The 9,160-nt window shown below is 47.0% G+C and overlaps 3 non-coding genes and 1 pseudogene across 3 annotated transcripts; 1 reads left to right on the forward strand and 3 right to left on the reverse strand.

Annotated features, from left to right (window-relative positions):
- LOC105513929 overlaps positions 1-6,522 on the reverse strand; it is a 7,658-nt pseudogene extending 1,136 nt beyond the window's left edge.
- On the reverse strand, positions 1,708-1,780 carry TRNAR-ACG. The gene has a single exon. It is a non-coding gene; the product is annotated as a tRNA-Arg (tRNA).
- TRNAR-ACG lies at positions 3,077-3,149 on the forward strand. Its single transcript has one exon. It is a non-coding gene; the product is annotated as a tRNA-Arg (tRNA).
- Positions 6,523-6,580: 58 nt separating the features above from the next.
- Positions 6,581-6,663, reverse strand: TRNAS-CGA. Its single transcript has one exon. It is a non-coding gene; the product is annotated as a tRNA-Ser (tRNA).
- Between the last annotated feature and the right edge of the window lie 2,497 nt (positions 6,664-9,160).

Consider the following 9,160-nt stretch of genomic DNA (forward strand, 5'->3'; position numbering starts at 1 on the left):
AAGACTCACCTGGCCAACATGGCGAAACCCCGTCTCTACTAAAAATTCTTTTCCTTCCTTCCTTCCTTCCTTCCTTCCTTCCTTCCTTCCTTCCTTCCTTCCTTCCCTCCTTCCTTCCTTCCTTTTTTTGGGTTTTGTTTTGGCGGGTTTCGCTCTTGGGGGTCGAGCTGGAGTGCAGTGGTGCGATCTTGGCTCCCTGCAACCTCTGCCTCCCGGGTTCAAGCGATTCTGCTGCCTCAGCCTCCCGAGTAGCTGGAATTACTGGCGCCCACCACTACGCTCGGCTAATTTTTGTATTTTTAATAGAGACGGAGTTTCACCATGTTGGCCAGGTCGGTCTCAAACTCCTGACCTCAAGTGATCCGCCCGCCTCGGCCTCCCAGAGTGCTGGGATTATAGGCGTGAGCCACCGCGCCCCTCCTAAAAACACAAAAATTAGCCAGGGCTGGCGGCGGGCACCAGCAGTCCCAGCTATTCCGGAGGCTGAGACACAAGAATGACTTAAACTTGGAGGCGGACGTTGCGGTGAGCCGAGATGGCGCCACTGCACTCCAGCCTAGGCGACAAAGGGAGATCCAGACTCAAAAGAAAAGAAGAAAACTCGGTCGGTCAATACTTTTTTTTAATTAGGATTTTAAAAATTAAGATATAATTAACATAACATAAAATCCAACTTTTGAAAGTGTACAATTCACTGCTTTTTAGTGTATTCACAGACGTGTGCAACTATCAACTATCACCATTATCTAATTTCAAAGCATTCTCATCACCCCAAACAAACTTTGTACTCATTCCCCTCTTTCTCCAGCCCCTGGCAAATATTAACAATTTCTCTCTTTACATATTTGTCTATTCTGGACATTTTCTATAAATGGAATCATACAATATGTAGCTTTTCGTGTTTGGCTTCCTTAGCATAATATGTTCAAGGTTCATTCACTTTGTAGCACGTATTGTAACTTTATTTTATTTTATTTTATTTATTTTGAGACAGTGTCTTGCTCTACAGCCCAGGCTGGAGTGCAGTGGCGCCATCTCAGCTAACTACAACCTCTGCCTGCCAGGTTCAAGCGATTCTCCTGCCTCAACCTTAGGAGTAGCTGGGATTGCAGATGGCTACTTTTAGTATTTTTAGTAGAGCCATGTTTAGTAGAGCCGTGTTGGCCAGTCTGGTCTCGAGCTCCTGACCTCAGGTGATCCGCCTGCCTTGGCCTCTCAAAGTGCTGGGATTACAGACGTGAGCCACCACGCCTGACCTAGAACTTTCTTTCTTTTTGTCGTCGAATGTTTGAATTTTTTGAGTTGTCTTTCCAGGGATCTCTTTGAGCCAACCCATTTCTCAGTATCAGCTGGGGGGAAAAAAGGGAGAGATTTTAAAAAATGCAATTTCCAGGCCGGACGCGGTGGCTCAAGCTTGTAGACCCAGCGCTTTGAGAGGCCAAGGGCGAATTGCCTGAGCCCGGGAGTTTGCGACCAGCCTGGGCAACACGGTGAAACCCCCGTCTCTACTAAAATACAAAAAATTAGCTGAGCCTGGCGGCGTCCGCCTGTAGTACCAGCTATATGGGAGGCTGAGGCAGGATAATTGCTTGAACCCGGGAGGCCGAGGTTGCAGAGTGCCGAGATGCAGCCACTGCGCTGCAGCCTGGGCGACAGAGCGATACTCCGTCTCAAAAAAAAAAAAAAAAAAAAGCCAAAACTACCCCTCGAGCCAGCCAGGAGTCGAACCTAGAGTCTTCTGATCCGTAGTCAGACGCGTTATCCATTGCGCCACTGGCCCACGGTTATGTCTGCAATTACTGGCCCCTCAGTCTGTGTCTGTTGATTATAGCTGATGTGTCCGCTGTTCTTGCTCCGTCCCCTTCTCCCCCTTCCCCTTCCCCTTCCCCTTCCCCTTCTCCTTCTTCTTCTTCTGACGGAGACTCGCTCTCTCGCCCAGGCTGGGGTGCAGTGGCACGATCTTGGCTCGCTGCAACCCCCGCCTCCCGGGTTCAAGGGATTCTCCTGCCTCAGTCTATTGAGTAGTTGGGATTACAGGCGCGCGCGACCACTCCCGGCTAATTTTTGTATTTTTAGTAGAGATGGGGTTTCATCATGTCGGCCAGGCTGGTCTCCAGCTCCGGACCTCGGGTGATCCGCCCGCCTCGGCCTCCCAAAGTGAGGGAATTACAAACGTGAGCCACCGCCCCCTTGTGTCTATTGTACTTGTGAAAGCTTCATTAATTTATGCATTCGGTTCATCTGCTCATGCATTAAATAATTTCATTTTTAAAAAACATACTTGTGTTGGATACCGATGCTTCGTGTGGAACAGTAGTCAGAGATGCAAATACTTTTACATTTTGAGATAATGAAAAAGAAAATGGAATACTTTACTGAGTTATACATCGTATGTTTTCCATTTCATTCTCCAAAGAACCATAACAAAAGAAACGCAACCAATCATTACAGAGGAAGTAATTTCATACTTTATGCAACAGAAAAGACATTAAGACACATCTCCCAGGCCGCGTGCCGTGGTTTACACCTGTAATCCCAACGCTTTGGGAGGCAGAGGCAGGTTGATGACTTGAGGTCAGGAGTTCGACACCAGCCTGGCCAACATGGTGAAACCCTGTCTCTACTAAAAACACAAAAAATTAACCTGGCGTGGTGGCGCGCGCCTGTGATCCCAGCTCCTCGAGAGGCTGAGGCAGAAGAATCGCTTGAACCGGGGAGGCGGAGATTGCAGTGAGCCGAGATCGTGCCACTGCACTCCAGCCTAAGTGACAGAAGGAAACTCCGTCTCATAAAGATAAAAAAAAAAAAAGAAAAGAAAAAAAGAAAGAAGCGGGCACATCAATGAAAAAAATGTGAGCGACAGTAACTCTATTACGTCCATGATGTTCCAAAGCAGAAAATTTCTTTATAAATATAAATATCTGAAGGGAGTGAAACTTGTTTAAATTGACCACAAAGAAAATCGCGCTTTGCCAGAATCCGCAGTCTTGTTCAATGTGTGCCTGGTTGCATTGCAAATCTACTATTTTCTTAGGTATCCTAACGAAGAACAGATAATCGATGTTCTTTTGTCGACGGGCCAGTGGCGCAATGGATAACGCGTCTGACTACGGATCAGAAGATTCTAGGTTCGACTCCTGGCTGGCTCGGAAACTACTTTTTCCCCCCGCCAGACGAAGTCTCGCTCTGTCTCCCAGGCTGTGTAGTGCAATGACGCAATTTCGGCTCACTGCAACTTCCGCCTCCGGGGTTCAAGCAATTCTCTTGCCTCAGCCTCCCGAGTAGCTGGGATTACAGGCGCCTTCCACCACGCTCGGATAATTTTTGTATTTTAAGTAGAGACGGGGTTTCACCATTTTGGCCAGGCTGGTCTCGACTTCCTGACCTCAGGTGATCTGCCTGCCTCGGCTTCCCAAGTGCTGGGATTACAGGCGTGAGCCAACGCGCCCGGCATTTTTTTGTTTTTGTTTTTGTTTTTGTTTTTTTAAAGAAAAATATATTCCTGTGTGTTTTCCTTTTTTTTCTTTTTTTTTTGAAATGGAGTTTTGCTCTTGATGACCAGGCTGGAGTGCAATGGGGCGATCTCGGCTCACGGCAACCTCCGTCTCCTGGGGTCAAGCGATTCTCCCGACTCAGCCTCCCGAGTAGCTGGGATTACAGGCATGCGCCACCCACGCCTGTCTAATTTTGTATTTTTAGTAGAAATAGGGTTTCTCCATGTTGGTCAGGCCGGATTCGAACTCCCGACCTCAGGTGATCCGCCCACTTCAGCCTCTCAAAGCGCTGGGATTACAGGCGTGAGTCACCGCGCCTGGCCTTTCTGTGTGTTTTCTAATTAAAGACAGAAACAGGGCCGGACGTGGTGGCTCATGCCTGTAATCCCAGCATTTTGGGAGGCCGAGGCAGGTGTATCACGAGATTAGGAGATGGAGACCATCCTGGCTAACACGGTGAAACCCCATCTCTACCGCAAATACAAAAAATTAGCCCAGCGTGGTGGCGGGCGCCTGTAGTCCCAGCTACTTGGGAGACTGAGGCAGGAGAATGGCGTGAACCCGGGAGGCTGAGTTTGTAGTGAGCCGAGATCACGCCACTGCACTCCAGCCTGGGCGACAGAGCAAGACTCCGTCTGCAAAAAAGACAGAAACAGGTGCTTAATGTCCTTTGGAAGAAAATTGATCTGATTTGGCTCTTCACCTTGCGCCGTACTGCTGCACAGCACAATCCTGAACTTTAAGTCTGGTTTAACGTTAAGCATCAAACTGAAAGTTGAGAGACCTTAAGTCTCTTCGGAAATTGCTTTTTTTTTTTTCTTGAGACGCACTCTGGCACTGTCTCCCACGCTGGAGTGCAGTGGCGCCATCTCAGCTCACTGCAACCTCCACCTCCCGGGTTCAAGTGATTCTTCCATCTCAGCCTCCCGAGTAGCTGGGATTACAGGCACGGGCCACCATTCCCGGCTAATTTTTGTATTTTTAGTAGAAACGGGGTTTCACCATGTTGGCCAGGCTGGTTTCGAACTTCTGGCCTCAGGTGATCCGCCTGCGTTGGCCTCCCAAAGTGCTGGGATAATAAGCGTGAGCCACCGCCCCATTGTGTCTATTGCACTTGTGAAAGTTTCATTAATTTATGCAGTCAGTTCATCTATTCATTCATTAAATAATTTCCTTTTTTAATATACTTGTGTTGGATACTGATGCTTCGTGTGGAACAGTAGTCAGAGACCCAAATACTTTTAAATTTTGAGATAATGTAAAAGAAAATGGAATAAAATACATTCTTGGGGTATACATCATATGTTTTCCACCTCATTCTCCAAAGAATCATAACAAAAGAACCATAACCACAAAACCATTACAGAGGAAATAATTTCAGACTCTATGCAACAGAAAAGATTTTAAGAAACATCTCCCAGGCTGGGCGCAGTGGCTCACGCCTGTAATCCCAGCACTGTGGGAGGCCGAGGCGGGCGGATCATCTGAGGTCAGGAGTTCAACACCAGCCTGGCCAACATGGTGAAGCCACGTCTCTACTAAAAACACACAAAAAATTAGCCGGGCGTGGTGGCACATGCCTGTAATCCAGCTCGGGAGGCTGACGCAGGAGAATCGCTTGAACCCGGGAGGCGGAGTTTGCAGTGAGCCTAGATAGCGCCATTGCTCTCCAGCCTGGGCAACAACAGTGATATTCCATCTCAAAAAAAAAAAAAAAAAAAGAAAGAAAGAAAAGAAAAAAGAAAGAAAAGAAACATCCCCCTTCCCCAAATTAGGTAAAATTGATGTAGCAATTCAATAAAGGTAAACATTTTGACTGGGCACAGTGGCTCACGCCTGTAATCCCAGCACTTTGGGAGGCCTAGGCGGGAGGATCGCTTAAGCCCAGGACTTCGAGAACAGCCTGGGCAACATAGCGAGACACGGTGCTGCCCCCCCGCCCTGCCAGTCTCAAAAGGAAAAAAAAAAAAAAGGTAAACATTTTAAGAACAAAATTCATTTAACAACCTAGAAACTTGGAGTTAATATAATTATGAAGTTAAATTATAACAGTCATCATTAAATTGGCTAAATATTATTTAAGGACTCAATGTAGGCGAAATAGGCACGTGAAAATGCAAAAGTATTTATAAACGGGGGTGGGTGGTCCTCTCCTCTGAAAGTGAGAAGCTCAGCAGTTTTGGGCCCCATTGCAGCCACAGTGCACAGCGCCTTTATCTCGACTCTTTCCTTGTAGCCTTGGCCAAGTTGTGTATCCTCCTTTTGTCTCAATTTCCTCATTTCTACTCACTGCTTTTTTTGTTTGTTTGTTTGTTTGTTTGTTTTTGGACAGAAAGTAGGATTTATGGTGAGTATTAAGAGAAGGCAGCACAGTGGAAGCCCTCATGAGTGCGAGGCGCACCCTTGTCCAGAGGGCCAAGATCCGGATGTAACCGACCCCACAACCATCTGGGATGAGCCGCTTCTCAGCCACCATGTCTTCAAATTCATTCGCATTGAACTTGGTGAAACCCCTCCTTCTTTGAAATGTGGACCTTCTGGCGGCCAGGGAACTTGAACTTGGCCCTGCTTAGGGCCTCAATCACATGCTCCTTGTTCTGCAGCTTGGTGCGGATGGACATGATAACTTGGCCAATGCGAATCCTGGCCACAGTTCCCTGCGGGCTTTCCAAAGGCACCTCCCATACCTGTTTGGAGCCTGTCAGTCCCAGCACAGGACAACATCTTGTTGATGCAGATGACGTGGAAGGGGTGCAGCCGCCCTCGGATATGAAAGTCATTTTTGCCACAACTTTTTGCCATGTACTTACTGACACAAATTTGGGCAGCCACCAGGGCTTCAGAGGAGAGCTGCTCATATTCATCTGACACCATGTGGCCACAGAGCGGAAACTCATCCCACTTTTGCTTGCTTCCGCCCCGGGTCAAAGATGCGAATCTTGGCCTGAGGGGCTCCTCAGCAAAAGCAAGACTTTGGGTACAGCTTGTTTTTACAATACTGGTAACAACCGGCGGGACGGCGGCCCATGGCGACACCAGAAAGACTGAGAGTCACAGCAGTTTGTGATTCAGAAAAAAAGTAGAAGCGCTGTGAGCAGGATTTGAACCTGCGTGGGGAAGACCCCATTGGATTTCGAGTCCAACACCTTAACCATTCGGCCATCACAGCCCTCTAGGAAACTATTTCTGCATCAAAAACACAAATGTGTAGGACCCTGCGCGCTGTAATTCTCGCTGCTAGCCTGTCTTGTTTATTTGTATGTGGGGCTGTGGGGCTGCAACTGTTTACTTTCAAGTGATGCCTGCTTATTGTGCAGAACATCTATATACCATTCTTGAGTATTTTCTTCTTTTTTCTTCTTCAGTCAACTGGTCATTTAGAACTCTTATGAGGCCATAGATGTAGATGCACGCGTGCACACACACACACACACACACACACACACACACAGAAAAGGCAATGTAGCAAGAATAGATGCCATGAACATCTGTGCCACTTCCTCATGCAACCTGTTTGCGCCTTTAGGACCTGCTCAAGCTTTATCGAATACATCCCATTTCCATTTGATAATGAAATGCTGCTGTGCATGTCTAAATTTATGTCTTGGTAACACATACTATCCAGTTCAAGATCTGCACCTGATCTGAGGCCATATGGTAATGTGGTGGCATGTGGCCAAGCATTCAAACTGTACTAAGAACCTGGTAGCAAACAAAAAGCTATTTGTCGAAAGAAGAGTAGTTAACCACAGAGGATGGCATAACTTTGCTCTGAAATTCTGAAGTTCTGTGCTGTGATTCACCTGTAGAAATTTGCCACAGCCTCCAGATAACATCCCTCTTCTTCGACACTAAGCAAGATCAACTCTTCTGGTTCTTATGGTCGCAGTGGCAGAGTCGCATGAGCTGCAACGTGGTCCTGTAGCAGAACGTTCTAGGGCCCCCACTCAAAACTGGGATAACTCAAAACTGGGATATTTTCAGGTTACTTGATAAATCGTTTGGTGTAGCGTGTCCAAATGTTGCCTCCCAAATCCAAAGAGTTCTACTCAGTATTGTACCACTTTCTTTTTTTTATTTTTTAATTCTAATTTTAATTTTTTTTGAGACGGAGTCTCACTCTGTCGCCCAGGTTCACTGCAAGCTCCGCCTCCCGGGTTCATGCCATTCTCCTGCCTCAGCCTCCCAAGTAGCTGGGACTACAGGCGCCTGCCACCACGTCTGGCTAATTTTTTTGTATTTTCTTTTTAGTAGAGACAGGATTTCACTCTGTTAGCCAGGATGGTCTCTATCTCCTGACCTCGTGATCCGCCCGCCTCGGCCTCCCAAAGTGTTGGGATTACAGGCGTGAGCCACTGCGCCCCGCCACCACTTTCTTAATAAGGAAAGGTATCAGATGCAGCAACTCATAATGCTTCAGACAACTGGACCCCTAGAAATTTCACTGAGGTAGTAAGGCTCTGATTTTTTGTGAGGTTTATTTCCCACTGTCTGGCATACAAATGTCTTACCGATGTTATAGAGTAGTTGCTACCTTTTTGTCACTAAAAATATAATTAATGTAAGAGACCAGTATGGTGTTCTATAGAACAGTAAGGTGATAAAGGTCCCTGTGGACTAGTTGGTGACATGGGATTAGACACTCAATATACCCCTGAGATAGTGAGACAGTGGTGGGAGGGAGTTCTTGGATTCCAACCAGCCTGCCCACTGAGGTGGAGCCTCAGAAAGTTCATGATGTGTGCAGCTGGGAGGAGCCTGACCCCTCCTCTTCCTTTGTGGAACCTGGGATTCCAACTGCTGGGCGGGAAGTGGAAGCGTTCTAGTGGAGCAGAGTTGGTGGTGTTCTCTACATGTTTCATCTACTTCCCAATATTTTCCAGAAGCCATGACTACTTCTAGTTAATTGACTGCAAACAAAATGATGAGAGCAGCTGTGGCAGAAAGTGCTGATGGCCTCCAATCATCTCCTGGTCTCACTCAGGTCGTTCATGGTTTTCCCAAAAGTCACCAAGATATGACTATCCGGGTGGGTTGTGCAGATAAAGTAACGTGCATAGACAGCATAGGGAGGTCTTGAAATAAAATTCTCCAGCATTCTGTTCTAGCTTTCCATGTTTGAAATTTGTGCAGGAATTGGAGTCCTGGGGAAGCTTGGTTATGAATTGCTTTTGTTTTCGAAAACAGTAAAAGGAGAGAACTGCACCACGACGATCATTTTCTAGACACACATATAAGGAACAGTCCAGGCCCTGCAGCAAAGCCCTCTTAGAACCCTCGTAGAGGTTGTTTCCGTAGTGTAGTGGTTATCACGTTCGCTTCACACGCGAAAAGTCACTGATTCGAAACCGGGCGGACTGTAACAGGTCGCAAAGATTTTCTACTCCAAAAAATATGTTCACGTTGAAAACAGGAAATGTCCTTACGGCCGAGTGGTTTCGCCTCTGTAAAACAGCTTTCCCCCTCTCCCTATCACTTCTGCGGGGCTTCCTCTTGGTCTAAAAGGGGTCATTGGAAGAGTGTCACAGAAAGGAGCGGGGTCACGGGCAATGGTTGTTACTTACTCGGGCGGTGACTAGCCCGCCATCCGGCAATTTATCTCTTGCTAGATAAATATTTTCTTTTTTCTTTTTCTTTTTTTTTTTTTGAGACGGAGTCGCGCTCTG

The sequence above is a fragment of the Colobus angolensis genome, unplaced genomic scaffold (assembly GCF_000951035.1).
Source record: "Colobus angolensis palliatus isolate OR3802 unplaced genomic scaffold, Cang.pa_1.0 Scaffold237, whole genome shotgun sequence".
NCBI lineage: Eukaryota > Metazoa > Chordata > Mammalia > Primates > Cercopithecidae > Colobus > Colobus angolensis.